General features: G+C 41.6%; 1 protein-coding gene and 1 pseudogene across 6 annotated transcripts in view; both read left to right on the top strand.

The window, feature by feature from the left end:
• The window catches only part of dgkz (diacylglycerol kinase zeta), a 549506-nt gene that overhangs the window by 458825 nt on the left and 73614 nt on the right, over positions 1-17067 (top strand). The gene's annotated exons all lie outside the window — the stretch shown is intronic.
• On the top strand, positions 4201-4595 carry LOC116984815 (annotated as a pseudogene).

Here is a 17067-nt window from a genome sequence, read left to right as displayed (position 1 = left end):
TCTACCTAGGTACATGTAACAATAAAGTTTCATTGAATCATTGAGTTGTGGTATAAATACAAAGTCCGATCTTGTTTCTGGAGACAAGCAGAGATGTGGTGGGCGTCATAGTTTCAATTATACATCGAATGAACTGGTACTCCAGTGTACTGTGAATAACATTTTAAATGTGCCTCAAAGGGCAGTACCGTGGCACAACGTGTAGTGCTGCTGCCTCATCTCCATGAAACCTGAGTGGAATCCTGACCCACCAACGTGTTTGCACGTTCCCACTCTGTGAATGTGTGTCTTTCCCCTCAGGGTTTCCGTGTCCTCTCACCTCCAAAAACGACAGATTATTCGATTAATTGCTCCTAGTGTGGAGATGAGTAGTCAAATCTGTGAGAGGAACAGTTGATGCAAATGTGGAAAGAAAGAAAGGGTTTGGGATAGGATTAGTTTAGAAATGTGTCTTGGTGGTCAGTAGGGTCTTGGTATTTGAGTGGAATTCTCAATGTTTGATGAAATCAACTTTGTTTCAATATTTATGGAGTGAGGATGCCCAATCCCCAACTTTCTAGTCTTTGCTTTTAAAATGTTCACCTACATCCATGCAGGTGGGAGACCAGACATTGAGGTCACATCACTTTTCTTGTTAATTCTCATCAATGGAACCAAACGTAAATTGAGGCATAAACCACATGAATAAAAATGAAACATTGCTGATCGGTGCAGATTTCTGCCTTGTTATCTCAATTTCTCACACTCCTATCACTGTTAGTGCTTCTTTACTGTTTCCAGCTTTGAGCAAAGGTCACATTCAAAGGGATGACCTACTCCTCCAATACCTTTCTGCTCTAATGACTGAAATCGTTGCCGCAGCATTTCCCTTTAGTATTGGAACACAGCTTCATTTATTTAGTGGAACCACATCGTATGAAAGCTCTAGCATCTGTTTTATCCCTGAAGATCAAATGTGTTTGAAAGCAACTGGCAGAACCTCCTCGTTTTGTTTGATTGTACATCAAGCTCTGGCTTTCAGAAGCAACTGTTAATGATTTTGTTTTTTTCATTAATGTATGTCCTTTAATGAGCTTCCCCCCCCCCCCAGGCAAGCACCTTCCACATTGGTCTAACATTGCAAGCAGTCGGGTACCCGTAAGCACCACACTTTTCCAATGCCAAGCTCACTTTCAGGGCACCTGAGATTCAGTGTTTTTTATATAATTACTAACAATAAACATCACGTAGGGAAAATGCACTAATCGGGTGAACAAGCGGCTCTGGAGTGGGCTCCTGTGTTCGGTTGTCTCAGGGAATTGGGCCGAGGATTGATCGTAAATGGGCATGTTAAGTATGGCTTGTACAGGCAGCACACAGTGCATCCACTAGACTCGTGCAGAGCTTTTCAGAGGAGTGCATGAATTGACAATAGCAAGAGGATGCATCAGCAGTGGGGCTGGGTAATTGACAGAATGCATGGGTGAGGATTTTCTGCTTCTTGTGCTATTATATCTGAGGGAAAACTTGTTATTGTTGTTGCAACAGGTCAAAATCAATCAGACTATGGGCACCTACTTGCAAGCAACCAGTGGTGGTATGTGATGCACATAATTCAGCTATAAAACTCTAGCCAGTCATTTCTGCCATTCTCAAACCTCTCCAGGCCCTTATTTTATGTATTCCAGTTGCATCTTGGTTCTCCTTCACGGGCTTTTTTGAAGAGGTTGTATGAAAGCAGCCAGCAGGACAAAACAAAATATGAACGACATACACATTTAGTATTTAATGTTATAAACATCACAATGTTGCTAATGGATGAGTTACCAGGTGCTTCAAAAATTGAAGTAAGTGAGGCCACATGTGTGCCCCTCCATTCAATAGGATCTCAGATTTTTGGCCTAGACTCCATAGCCTTTGATCCCACTGAATCTCCCATCTATCTCAGACATGAATGTACATCAGCCACAACTCTGAGGTAGAGTATTTGAAGAATGACAATGCTCAGAAAAGACATTCCATTTCATCGCACTGGTCAATCCATTATCATGTTGGTTGAATAACGATGAGTCAGAATACAGGAGGGAGATCGACAATCTGACGGAGTGGTACCAAAACAACGATTGTGATCTCAATGTCAGCAAGGCCAGTTAGCTGATTGTTGACTTAATGGAAGGGAAAGCTGAGACATCATGAACGTGCCTTCATTGCCGAGGCAGAGGTGGAGAGAGTTGATAGCTTCAATTTCCTGGGAGTGCGTGATCTTGATGCAATCACGAAGAAACCTCGCTAAAGTTTCTACTTAGAGGTTTTAAGGGGATTTGGCATGTCACCGGTTAACTAGTTGTATCATGGCCTGCTTGAAAAATTAAAATGCTCAAGAGTGAAGGAGGCTGTTGAAACTGGTAGATAGATCCATCTAACATTGCGTGGTCCATCGTGGTTACAGACCACTCCACCATTGCAGAGATCTGCAAGAAGCACTGCCTCAGGAAAGTAGCTCATATCACCACCTCATCTCTCTTCTTGCTGCATCCTTAGATTCAAGAACAGCTCCTTTCCATAAACCGGTCTGAAGAAGGGTCTCCGCCAGAAACGTCACCTATCCATGTTCTCCAGAGATGCTGCCTGACCTGCTGGGGTACTCCAGCATTTTGTGTCCTTTTGTGTATTAATTAGCATCTGCAGTTCCTTATTTCTACTTCTTCCCCTGAACCATCAGTCTTTTTAAACCACCCTCTACAATCCTAACCGCAACTCTACTTCAAGGACACAACTCTTCAGAACCACTACAGTCATTGTACTACATGCTTTAGTTTTTACATTATCATGGCCTTGTTTACTTAGAATAACTGATCATTTATTGTTGGAATTGTTTTTAGTGTGTCCATAAAGTTGCAGCAAGCAAGAACGCCATTGTTCCAGTTCATATCCAATGCAACGGACGAATAAACTCTCTCATGAATTGGTCAAGATGATTCTGATAACAGTGATAAGTATTTGAATAGACCAGAGAGAGGTGGAGGAGTAAAGATGTTTTTGGAAGATATTCCAGAGCAGAGGACCAGAGAGACAGGTTTTTAATTTCAGTATGGCTATCTTGTAGGTAATTTGTTTGGCTCCTTCTGTGGTGCTTTGATCAGGAAATGTGGCAGATCCCTGGATGAGAAGCTTTATTTGAGTCAGGTGCTTGAAACTGATAGAGACGTTTGATAGGATGTATGCATGGAGATGGATGGAATATCAATTGAATAATCTGAGGTTTTAATGGGGATAATTTGCATTTATGCGGTACTTGTTTGCCACAGAATATCTCCCAGCTTTATAAAAAACAATACAAGTATTTGTAATTTATATTTTGGTACAATGTTGAAAATGCAGCATCCAATTTGCACAGTTCGATCCTAGAAAAAAACAGGAAATAAAAAGTTGAAAAGGCACTGACAGATGAAGGGATCTATTGGTGAGTGCTGATCAATAACTGACTGGGTCAATGCAGACTGATGATTGGGGCTGGAATAAACAGAATGTTGATAGCTCGAGGAATGAATAAAGCTTACTGGTGCTGTTGATCTATGAAGATCAGTGGTTAGACCTCCCCACAACAGATCCAGTCTTTATTATGGGTCATGTAGAGAACATGCGGACCGGTTGCATCGTGGCTTGGTACGGCAACCTGAGCATCCAGGAGCAGAAAAGGCTGCAAAATGTTGTAACCACTGCCCAGTCCATCATCGGCTCTGACCTCCCTACCATCGAGGGGATCTATCGCAGTTGCTGCCTCAAAAAGGCTGCCAGCATCATCAAGGAACCACTACATCCTGGCCACACACTCATATCTCCGCTGCCATCAGATAGAAGGTACAGGAGCCTGAAATCTGCAACATTCAGGTTCAGGAACAGCTGCTTCCCCACAGCCATCAGACCATAAAACACAACTTCAAACAAATTCTGAACTATAACAGCCTATTGCACTTTATCTGTTTATGTGTGTATATATATATTTTATGGTATATGGACACACTGATCTGATCTGTATGACTACAATATCCTGGTGTGCTGTAGCAATACAAGAATGTCATTGTCCTATTTGGGACACATGACAATAAGCTCTCTTGACTTGACTTGATTGAGTTTTGTAATTGTGAGTATGGATAGTGGGTAAAAGTGAGTTATTAGCTCTGTTATTAATAAATAGATAGCCGGAAGTTCGCTCTGTCATCTTGCTGCATCATGGATGTCAATACTGTACTTCAGGAGGTGCTGAAAACAGCATCCATCTACGATGGCCAGTGTTGTTGTTTCCGGGAGGCTGCGGGATAAACGGCAACCCCACTTGCGTGTTGTGGCAAGCTACTGTGATGAAGCCCAATATGGTAAGTTGGTGGAGGCACTCTGTGCTGAATATCAAATCAACCTGATTAAGGTTGATGACAACATGAAACTCGGTGAGTGGGTTGGCCTATGCAAAATAGACCAAGTATAACCTCTGAAGATTGCAGGTTGCAGCTGTGTGGTTGTCAAGGACTATGGCAAGGTCTCGCAAGCCAAGGATGTCATTGACAACTATTTCAGAGGGAAGTAATACATTTTAATAAAAAATAAAAACACTTCAATACTGTGGGGGAAAAAAGAGTTACAGCAGCACAGTGGCGTAGCAGTAGAGTTGCTGTCTTACAGCACCAGAGACCAGGGTTCAATCCTGACCACGGGTGTATGTCTGTATGGAGATTGTATGTTCTCCCCGTGACTTATGTGGGATTTCTCCAGGAAGCTCCGGTTTCCTCCCCCACTCCAAAGACATACAGGTTTGTAGGCTAATTGGCTCAGTGTAAATGTAAATTGTCCCTAGTGTGTGGAGGATAGTGTTAGTATGTGGGAATCGCTGGTTGGCGCGGACTCGGTGGGCTGAAGGGCCTGTTTCCGCGCAGTATCTCTAAACTAAGCTAAATCAGAAATTGGCCACATAAAGAAGTAGACATCATCAGTTCTATGTGTAGAAAATGTCATTGATTTCCCTTTGCTAAAATGGTTGTTGCTTGTAATGCCTAATAGGTTAATTCCTTCTTTGGATTAAAAAAATAATTAGTGGTTTAGTAAGTAAGTATAGAATATTTATCAGGTTTGAAGGAGTTCTCTGATTTTTGACTAACAATTTGGGCACCAATCACTGAACTGTTTTCTGCCGAGATCCAGTCTGGAATTTTTTTTCTTTTTTTTTTTTTTTTTTTTTAATATTTTTTTATTGGAGATAGGTACATAGGTACATAGGTACATAACCTATTTACATCATTACACTTACATTTTTGAATTGATAATATTGTCAATTATTATTACATTGTCTCCAATACTTTTTGCCTTTTTTTTTTTTTTAAACTAGATAGAACTAAAGAGATAGATGAAGTAAAGAAATAAAAGAAAAAGAAGAAAAACAAAAACAAAAACAAAAAAAAAAACAAAAAAAGGAAAAAGATAGTTAAAGAAGAATGGAAAAATTTATTAAAATAAAAAAGACTTAATTCGAGATATATTCGTACATTTCAGAGTATAGTATTTCATCCATTCTTTAGCCCGCGTGCTAGTCAGGTTCCTGTGCTGAACCATTCTGACCCTTTAAATAATCAATAAAAGGAGACCAGTCTGGAATTTTTTTGAACAAGAAACTACCGCTTTGAGTTTTCTTTGTTTTCTCCACTTGCATAATACATCGTACAGAATCTCAGGATTCTCATGCCTGAGAATTGTTTCTATTCCACAGTGATCTATGAAACCTCTCGTTGTAAACAATATCAGTTCACTACTGCCCCCGGGAACTACAACCCGAAGTGAAGCTGTCATCCTCAAATTCAAATTAATGTCTCATTTCTAAAATCACGAGCCAAATGGTGACATTTGTTTTTGTTGCTGTAGATGGCCCGAATATGCGTAAAATTCTTCTGTCAGGTCTATTGCTAACGATTGATTGCTACATTTCTATGTGGAAATTGACCAAATGATCTGCTTCTGTGCTTTACATTCTATATAATTCTATGTTTTGATATTCTTTATTGAGAACGCAAGGCTTTGTTCCATTTCAGCTCTGGTGATGATCATGTTCACTTCGTTTTCATCTCCAGTACTGAACTCAATCCCTGTAAGAGCCCATTACTGAAGGAATAAGTTGAAATATGCGGTCCTGACTCTTTTACAATGAATCCTGTCTTGACTTTGCTCAGTCCATTGATGCATTGCTGGTATAATGGGTTTTTATGATGGAATTTGCACTGCCCTGATTTCACAGATAGCCGGGCACTGTGAAAACTTGGCTCCCACAGTAACGGTATTGAATACGCTTTTAAATTTACAAATTATCCAAATAAATAATGAAGTTCAGCTTCCTGGCAGTTTGACCTCATGTAATCTTGTGGGTTGAACTCAAAGGCGAATGAAAAACAAAAGGAGTTATCGCTCAATAAGTCAAGTTCATTATTTACATAAATTCATCAGAGGGTCAAGGTGCATTTTCAATGCAGGGAGAAGGTTTTTTTGTTCAGGAAAAAGTTTCAATACAGAGTGGGTGGTGTGATGCACTCAATGAATGAGCAGAAAAGGTGTCACTTTTATAGAGACATGCCTGGCTAAATGTGAAACTTAAATGAGCCAGGGAAATGGTGCCTTTATTGTTCTGAGGTGTCTGACATGTCCCCGGTTTCATGTCACAAGAATTGATCATGTTTGATACCATTTAATCAGTGATCTAGTAATGGAAGTTCTGGTACAAATTTCCCCTTTATTCACAAGATATATCCTCCTTGTACAACGATAGAAAGGGAACACTTCTATTTATGAAGAGACCCGAAGAAGGGTCTCAACCCGAAACGTCTCCCATGCCTTCTCTCACTTTAAGGCCACATAATTATATTTTCATGTGCGTTCCCCTTTTCTATTGTAGGAAATTTAGCAAACAGTTTGTGTGTCACCACCAATCATAGTTTTTTCAATCACTTCTCATCTCTAGAATTTAAAATACACTTATTTACTCACTTTTCCAATTCTAAAGAAAGGTCATCAAGCTGCAGAGTTAACTCTGTTTCTCTCTCCAAAGATGCTGCCTGACCCTCTGTATATGTCCATATGTCTGATTTCCAGCATCAGTGGCATTTTGCTTTTCAATTTTTTAGTCACTGTAAAGTGTGTAAGGGCTGTTAGCTTTAATGTAATATGCAAGGGAAACCTTGTTTTAATTAATTAAAAACTGAAAGTACTGGAAGCAGTTAGCAAGTCAGACAGCATCTGCAGAAAGAGCTGGTTTGAGCTGGGTGACCCCTTTTCAGTACTTTGATGTGTCGTATGTTGGCGAACGTTAGTCCCAATGTAATACTCGGTAGCTCTGTTAGACTCTGTATAATACATGGGAGTTAATTAGTCTTTAATTTACAGAGGCTGCCTTGTTCTACATCAAATGCTGCAAAATAAATATATTAGTCCTTGTATGACATTCAGGAATTCCACTGGTTTAAAAATTGGGAGCCTTTTAATCTGTCATGCTGAGTGTAAAAGAGCTGACCAATCTAATCCCACCTTACACACATGTCTATGGCGCTGCTTCAGAACATGGTTCTTCTGATGAATATCCAAGTTTTGTTTAATTAATAAGGGTTTCTGTCTTCACGCCCATTCAGGCAGAAAGAGCCAGACCCGTAACACTCCCATGTTGAAAAAATAAATTTTCATCTTCTCTCTACTCCATTCCCCAATTATTTTCTGACTAGGCCTTTTGGTTTTGACCCCACAACTAAGGTAAATATGGTCTTCCTATTTATTTTTTGTCAGATTCTCATAATCGTATGCATCTCAGTTGCCTCCCGCAGTCTGCTGTGTTCCAAACAGATCAATCCTGGTATATCCAGCCCCTAGTCATAACTACAAGTTTCTTCTTTCCAGAGATGCTACATGTCCCGCTGAGTTAGCATTTTGTGTTTATCTTAAATGTAAACCAGCATCTGCAGTTCCTTCCTGCACATCATTTATCTTTATATGATTGTCAGGGGTGTTTCAGTCTCCATACAAGGTCTATACTCATTTTTTTAACAATGCATTCATGATGTTTGATTTCAGTATAACCCACAATGATTATTCTCCTAGAACCTATTTGTGGCCTTTCATACCTCATGATGTACCCTCCAACTCTATTATATATAATTACCAAAATCCCATCGGAAAAACAATTTCCGTAGGAAAATGTACTTGAAGTCAAGTATTCCTCGATCTAACTTTTTGTTGGCGCAAAAATAACACTGTTCCATTTACAATACAGATTACCCTCATCTGTAACCAACTTGATACAATGATACAATTTATTTGTTGTCATTTGAACCTCATTGAGGTTCAAACGAAATTTAGTTTCTGCAGTCACACACACAAGAAAAAGAACCAAGACACAACACAATTTACACAAACATCCATCACAGTGAATCTCCTCCTCACTGTGATGGAAGGCAAAGTCTTATCTCTCCCCTGCACTCCTCATTCTCCTCCCGATGTCAGAGTCAAAGCCCTCGGCGGGCGATGGTAAGTGCCCCGTGGCCATTAAAACCCTGCCGGGTGATGCAAGGCCGCGCTCCGGGTCTTGGTGTTGGAGCCCCCGGCCGGCGCTAGCAAGTCCCGCAGCATTTAAAGCCGCGCCGGGCGATGTAAGGCCCCACTCCAGGTAATTTTAAACCCCGCAACTCGGGCGGGAGAAGTCGCCGTTGCGGAAGCCCCGAAAAGCGGTCTCCCAGCAGAGACCCGCGGGCTCCCGGTGTCACCGTCCACCGGGCCGGCGGTTGGAGCCTCCGAATCTCTGGGGTCGGGGTGCAGCAGCGCGCCACCACCGCTCCTCCCGCTCCGAACTCGGCCAGCTCCATGATGGTAAGTAAGTTCACAGCTCCGCGACTGGAGCCCCAGGTCGTTCCGGTTGGAGGCCGCTCCACGGTGCTAGGCCCCAACGACAACGGAGACCCGACAGAGAAATGGTCGGGTTCTCCGTGCAGGGGAAAGATTTTAAAAGTTTCCCCACCCCCTGCCCCCACACACTTACCCAGTTTAAAAAAAACACTTTCTAATGTGCTTCAATGAATTGATTAAAATCTAGAGCTTGGCCTCTGGATGTGTACACCCATAAGCATCATCTTTGCTCAATACTTTCATGGTTTCATGCAGCAAACACATTTCTGAGGGCGATGATTTATCATTGTGTCTCTCGGTTGACTGAGTAGAAGTTTTTTGTAAAGTTGAAAAAGCTGATGATTAGCTGTTGATACAGCTCCCTGCATTTCTTGGTGGAGTTGTGCAGTGAAGATCAAACCCACCATGCCTCTTGATGGATAGAATCCACACTGCAATATGGGGAGGGGGAGCAGCACTTTGGCTACTGGAAGGAAAGGTATGAGGAGACTCTTGTGATAACTTTCCATAGAGCAGGCAATGAGGAGACCTGCCTGAAATTAATGCAATTGGGTTTGTCTCCTTTCTTGAAGATAATGGTGTCACTGTGGCCCCTTGGCATGTGTCCTTCTTCCAAAATGAGGGAGACAGCTTTGTGAATTTGTGTCAAAGGTTCCTCTTGGCCAAGTTCAAGTCAAGGAGAGTTTATTGTCATATGCACCTATACCGTGAGGTACAGAGACAATGAACAGCTTGCTTGCAGCAGCATCATCACAGGCACATACACGCAGACATACACACAAAAGTAGACATAAATTACACATATTTCACACAACATTTCTAAAAGAAAAAAAGGCATTAGTGAAAACTAATTAGGAAAAAAATAAATCCAATTTATTGCAAGAGGTTTAGTGATGCAGGGTGGAAACAGGCCCTTCTGCCCACTTAGTCTGTGCCGACCAGCAATCATCCATACACTAGTTCCATGTAATCCCAGTTTTGCATATTACACACTAGGGGCAATTGACAGAAGTCAAGTCAAGTCAAGTTTATTCGTCACATACACATACGAGATGTGCAGTGAAATGAAAAGTGGCAATGCTCGCGGACTTTGTGCAAAAATACAAACAAACAAACAACCAAACAAACTATAAACAGAATCACATATTATTTTACATATTAAATATTGTGGGCGGAAGGAAAAACGTTCAGTAAAGTTAGTCCCTGGTGAGATAAGAGTTTACAGTCCAAATGGCCTCTGGGAAGAAACTCCTTCTCAACCTCTCCGTTCTCACAGCATGGCAACGGAGGCGTTTGCCTGACCGTAGCAGCTGGAACAGTCCGTTGCAGGGGTGGAAGGGGTCTACCATGATTTTATTGGCTCTGGTGTTGCACCTCCTGATGTATAGTTCCTGCAGGGGGGCGAGTGAAGTTCCCATAGTGCATTCGGCCGAACGCACTACTCTCTGCAGAGCCTTCTTGTCCAATTAACCTACAAACCTGCACTTCTTGCACAACTGCACAGGAAACATAGAGCACCCAGAGAAAGCCCACGTAGTCACAGGGAGAATGTACAAACTCAGTACAGACAACACCTGTAGCCAACATCGAACCTGGCACTGTAAGGCAGAAACTCTGCCACTGTGCCACTCTAGTTCTACGTGTTCCATTGTCAAGGTAGGAGTAAGGTTGTACAGGTTGGTTCAAGAACCTCTTGACAGTGTGTGGTAATGGTGTGTCGCAGTGGAATAGGGGATTGTGGAGTCAGGGATAATGTACAACTGAGAAGTCTGTGCAGTACTCCTTCTAATAAGCACCTCAATGGTAACAAAGTCCTCAGAGTCCTTGATGACTTCTTAGCTCTCAGTATATTATTGGGTATTTGGGGCATAGATGGTTTTGACAACGCTGAAGAGTCCTCACATGATGAACATATCAGCCAGATGCTGGATATCCTGTGCTCCTTCCACTCGCCATCTGTTCTTTAGGTTTTTTGTTAGACCTCGGCCTTGTGTAGTTGTCGACCTGTTTCCCTTCCGCTTGAGACACGATGAATTAACTAGTAACTGGGGTGAGTTGCAGCTAAAGTGATTCTTATTAACAGCATTGACAATATTACAACATGGCCAACATGCACTCCTGATCCCACCAGCTGGTGATTGTTACCTCATTTACCCACACACATGCATATTCCTGTCAGTATACAATGTGGTTTTGGTAAGTAGCTACATAACTTGCTCTGCCTTGTGATGTTTGCTGATCTGTTTCCTAACATACCTCTTCTCGATTCCAAGTATCTTTCTTTGTGTCGTTACCTAGCAAAGAATATCATAGCTAGTTTTTAAATTTTCATCTGTCCAAGTTCAGCAGTGTGTCACAGGGAACAGTTCAGACTTCCACATCCCCTAGTGTGCAAGTCTGCTCCCTGATACCATCAGTGACCACCACTAACATTTAGGTTACATGCCTTTATCCCGCTCTCAGAGGTTTCTATCTATCTGATTAAATACTTTTAACAGTCTTGATACCGGTAAAGAGACAGGTTCTCTAAGATTGGACTGCTGCCATCTGTGAGACTAATCTTAGTGCAGCTACCTCACAGGCACTAATGAAACTCTGGTCTCCACCAGCCCCGTCACTTGAATATGATGGAGTGGAGCAAAATATTCCACACTTGATGGTTTCCTTTAATCCCTTGCAGCATCTAGATTAGTTTCTGTGATGCAGCCTTTGGCAAACCTTAGCACTTCGTCTTTAGAGGTCTCGCTATCACAGAAAGTCACATTGCTCTTGTGAATAGCTTTGGTTATAAACATTCTGCAGCTTGATGTGCAGGTTTAATCCGATAAAGGCAAACATTTTGACTGCTGGAGCTTCAGCACAATAAGGATCCATTTTGATGAACAGCTTATGATCTTTAGAATGGTTTTAAACTCTTTACTGCCTTCCAGTTATTGATGTTCGGCATCTAACAGATTATCATTAAAATAATTTTGTTTTTAAGTAAGAGTTCCAGAATATTTTATTAGTTTTCAGTCATTTTTCAATATTTCTAAGATTTCAATCTTTGATGCCCTCTATGATGTGCCTCCACCTCTGCTCTTGACAATTGTCATGTTGACATTGTCGTGTTCACAGGGTCTTTTCTTGTGGACCAGCTGCCTTTTGGCACCAGCTAGCTCCTCTAGTTCCCTGGTTCATTCTCATCCGTTCCTTACCTTCCTCTGGGAACAATCTCGGATTGATTTTGTTTCAACAATTGGGAAGGAAGCAGTTGGTGAAATCAAAACTGTCTCTGTCCTAGTATTCCTGCTGCCCTGCTGCCTGCATCAACTCTGCAATTGAAAGATAGATTCTCAGAGATACATAGATTCTTAATTAGTACGGGCGTCAGAGGTTATGGGGAGAAGGCAGGAGAATAGGATTAGGAGGTAGAGATAAATCAGCCATGATTGAATGGTGAAGTAGACTTGATGGGCCAAATGGCCTAACTCTACTCCTATTCCTTATGATCTTAAGTGCTCAGCTAGTAGAGCTGCCATCTCACAGTGCCATTGACTTGAATGTGGTCGTGCCTGGGTGGAATTTGCATGTTCTTCCTCTGAACGTGTGAGTTCACTCCCGCGTCCCAAAGACATCTTGATTGGTATTTAATTGGCCACATAAATGGCTTCTAGTGTGGAGATGTGTGGTAGAATTTGGGAGTTGATGGGATTGTGGGGAGAATAAAATACCTTGTAGTGGATTTAGTGTAAAAGTGGGTGTTTGGTGGTTGGCGAGGAGTTGATGGACTGAAGGGCCCACACCTGGTGAAATATTTGTGCACTAACTGAGATCACCACTGACGTCTGGGTATGTCCATCCTTTTTGTATTGGGAAGATCAACGTATTTCCCTCCCATTGAATACTGAATGGGAGAGAGACAGAAAGTTGTTTTCGGCATGTGTGCACACTGGCACAAGGGCACGCTCAAGCACACTTGCCCAGTCAGTCATTCACTTCTACAGAAGCATCCCTCCCATAAAATTAACCTGAAGATTGGCATATTGGTATCATACTAATCTCCGGGCTGCAGTTCTCATTTGAACTGCAGAATAATGTGATGGTATTATTGGAGAGAAAGAAACAAATTTCACTTTATGTAAACAAAAATATAACAAAGTTTAATATATTATCAGCAATTAAATCTTTTAGCCTGGCACTCCTTTCAAACCCAAGGCTCTGCTCCTTTGTTGTGCTGTGCCTTACTGGTGGGATGCTGATGTTTTGCTTCAGTAGTTCACCTCATGTTGCTCATGTTGCATCGTAACAAGCTGCTGAGGAGCACCAGCAGCTGAAGCTGATAACTTATTTCCCTGCGGTTTGTTTTTACCTAGACCCAAAGGCAAGATCAGACAGAATTTGGCAGCGAGCCCCAAAAGGAAATAATAGGCGACTAAATGCTTCAACTAGGAGCTGAGTTTAATGGAATACCATGAATGGAGTGAGAAAGAGATGGAGAGGCTAGGAAGGTTTAGGAAGGCATTGACAAGCTGTAGGGCCCAGGTGCCTGGGTTTGCAGCTGCCATTCGAGGGTTGAAGACTATTGGGCATAGCGTTATAGGAATGTGGTCTAACTAAAGCCAATTTGCCAATCTGTGACTGGAAAGTCCTGTGAATCCAACCACAAAAAAAACTGATTTGTTAGTGGTGAGCAAAATCCTACCAATAATTATCAGCAAAGTAACAAATGTGACAATGACAGTTTTATCAGGCAGCACCTATTAACCAATAACCTACACATTAACCTCCACTTTGGGGTTTGTCACGATGACTTGGCTCCTGACCTCTTCCCAGCCTTAATTCAAACATGCACTAAAGGGCCGAATTCCAGAGAGTGACTGCCATGGACAACAAGACAGCAGTTGACTATGTGTGGCATCAAGATAAAGTTTGGCATTATAACACTCCAGTGGCTGAAACCATACTTTACACAAAAGATGTTGGCTGTAGGTGAATCATCCCACGCTGAAAGGTTCCTTGGGGCCGAGTCCTTTGGAAGACTCTTGGCCCAGCCATCATGAGCTGCTTCAGCAGTGACCTTTCCATTATAAGTTAAAAGTGGAGGTGCTTGCTGATGGTTTCATCATGTCCAAAGCAATCCTGACCACTTACAGGTAGGGGGCTTGCAAGTGACAAATAACAATTGCTACACAAAAGTATTGGGGAAATGACCATCCAGTAATATGTACATAAGTGACGTCTATCCATGGTGCCAATCAGGATATCCATCATCATAATGAATGAAAGTTGGTGACAAGAGTATATTCCTGTTTCATACCTCTCGTTATTATGAGTCATTTGCTCAACTCTCCAGGGCCTTCAATCACCAAGTGGGGATTTCAGTAAAATGTAATCAGTAAGATTAATAAATTGATTGCTGATCCCAAAATGAAGCAGCAATTTATCAATTAGGTTACATTCCACCAGATTAAAGGCCTTTGTTATATTCTGTGAAATCAACTGCCTAATTGTTTCTGTGCTTTTTTTGCATGCCCAATAACATTTAGGATAACTATATTCTCATTGGAACTTGAGGCCACAATGACGAAGCCTTTTTGCCTTTGGTTCAATACGATGATCGCGATAATTGCCTTGCTAATATCGGTGTGAACACACGCAATAAAATTGCACCCTGTGTAGGAAGGAACTGCAGATGCTGGTTTAAACCGAAGATAGACACAAAATGCTGGAGTAACTCAGCGAGACAGGCAGCATCTCTGGAGAGATAGTTTTTTTCTTCCAATTTATCTTCACTGTCCAAGTTTGTAAGGTTGTTCTATCTCGGGGTGAGAACGGTGCAGTTCGTATTAACGCTGTCATGGATCTTCTCACACAAAAAAACCCAGCTAATTTTGGAAGATAAAACTTTCTTGCATTAGCTAATCACAATTTATCTGGAATAAAAACAGAATATACTGGAAAAACACATCCTGTCCGGCAGCATCTGTAGAGGGAGAAATGGTTTATGTTTGATGTCCTTCATCAGGACTGGGAATGAAAGAAAGCAGGTTAATTTTAGGAAGCAGAAAAGGTGGGACGTGGGTGAGTAGAATAAAGGGAATATTCCTGACCAGGAGAGATCAGATGATCAATAAGGCTGTGGAACACAATTTGTTCAACTGTTAAAAGCACACAAGGGAAAGGAAACAAAAATCCTGCCAGAGAGCAGTGGGGAATGTCTTCAAGGTCGGCGTTCTTGAAAGAGAAGTGGCACTGAATTCAACAGTAAATAAAATATCTGAATGGGAACTGTTGGTTTATTTCAAGCTTCTGGACCTTTCATAATTTTAACTATCTTAAAAGTTTAAATATCTCCTCATGCCTTAAACATGGACTAAATTTAGTTATATCAGACTTGCGAGACGGCTGAGTTACTTGATACTTGATAAACCTTTCAGCATATTCCCAGTGGTTTTGAAAGAATCTCTAGGACAATAATCTACACCAGGGGTATCAAAATTGTGGCCCCTGGGCCACATCCGGCCCGCCGTGAGATTTTATCTGGCCCGCGGCAAGCTCTTAACGCTTTCCGTGCTGTGGGCTATTTAGCAAGCTCTGTGGTAGCGCAGGAACTTACACGATGGTTTCGTAGGCTATCAAGTTGAGGGTTAGTGTGCAGCTGCTGACAGGTGACTGTCGAAGGTCCCGGGGCAACAGCGAAGATTGGCGACAGGGGCAGCGGTGGCCCCAGTGAGTGGGTGGGTGTGTGAGTGTGTGTGAGTATCTGAGTGTGTGTGTACGGCACGCAAAAATGTGCCAAATATATAGTGGCTCTCATGCTGAAAAGTTTGGAGGCCCCTGATCTACACCATCTGGTTAACTATCTAAACCATTATCATTCACGGCAGTTGCCAAGTTGAACATTACCACTCACTACCAGTTGTCAAATTCATGAGGTTGATACTTCCCAGACTCGTTTATTAAATTCATTGATATCCCACTGATCATAGATCTGCTTATTCATTTCAATATGTAATTTTTGATTAGCCTTCAAAATGTTATTCTTACAATATTTTATAATTCACGTAAAGGGTATTTATGGTAGGAGAGTTGTCACCAGAGGGCATGCATTTAATGTAATTGGCAAAACAGAGGAAAATTAGAATGTTTTTAATGTGTGTGGTGGTGTGTTGTGATGTTGTGATGTGGAATAGACTACCTGAAAGGGTGGTTGAAATAGATTTCAGGAGCCCTATTAAAAAAATGAATCGGACATGTACGTAAAAAGAAGAGCTTTGCAGGTGGCTGAGCTAATTAATATTACTAGTAGGCACTGACTTTTTATGGGCGCTAACTTCAGGGGCTTACTGAAATATTTCTGCACAGAAAAACATTATATCAGCTATTTTTCAAGGTGAACATGAAATGTAAAAAAAACCAGCTTATTAAATAATAATTTTCAAATGCATCAACGTGTCCAATTTCCACATCACAAAGGCTCTGAAACGAAGCTGCGAAAAGGAGAATCTTAGTTTTTAAAAACTGAGCAGCACAAGATTCAAGGCAGCACTGCCAGCCATGTGCATTGCCTGTGTGAGATTTGTCCTAGACAGTCATGAATCATTTCATGACAGACAGATCCATCAGCCTGAAGAAGGGTCTCGACCCGAAACGTCACCCATTCCTGCTCTCCAAAGATGCTGCCCGTCCCGCTGAGTTACTCCAGCATTATTATCTATATTTGAATTCTTTCTAGATTTAGTTGAGGGCCGTAGTTGTGGTTTGATTGGATAGGCGGATAAATAACTTGAAAATTAGTATTTCTAAATAAAACAACATGCTTTGTCAAGATTTGACTGTAGCAATATTTTCACCTTTAAATCAGAAGATTAGGAGATGAATTCCTGCTGTGCCACTTCTCTTCCAAGAATGCCAATCTTGAAGACATTCCAGACTGACTCACTGGTGTAATGCTGGAAAGCTGCTGCATTGTGAAACATCCTGCCTTATGGATGTAAGTGTTAAATCAAGATCAATGTGACCCCTCAGATGCACATAAAAGATCTGTTGAAGCTGTTTCAATGTGGATGTATTCTCACTGTGTCCTGTTCAATTATTTTCACCTAACATATTAAAACATATTGTTTGAACGTAACCTTGATGGTGTATTGCTGTGCAAGTGTTGGCTTCCATCGTTGCAGC

Source organism: Amblyraja radiata, chromosome 20, assembly GCF_010909765.2.
Source record: "Amblyraja radiata isolate CabotCenter1 chromosome 20, sAmbRad1.1.pri, whole genome shotgun sequence".
NCBI classification, from domain to species: Eukaryota; Metazoa; Chordata; class Chondrichthyes; order Rajiformes; family Rajidae; genus Amblyraja; species Amblyraja radiata.
This window is presented reverse-complemented; position numbering and strand designations above follow the sequence as displayed.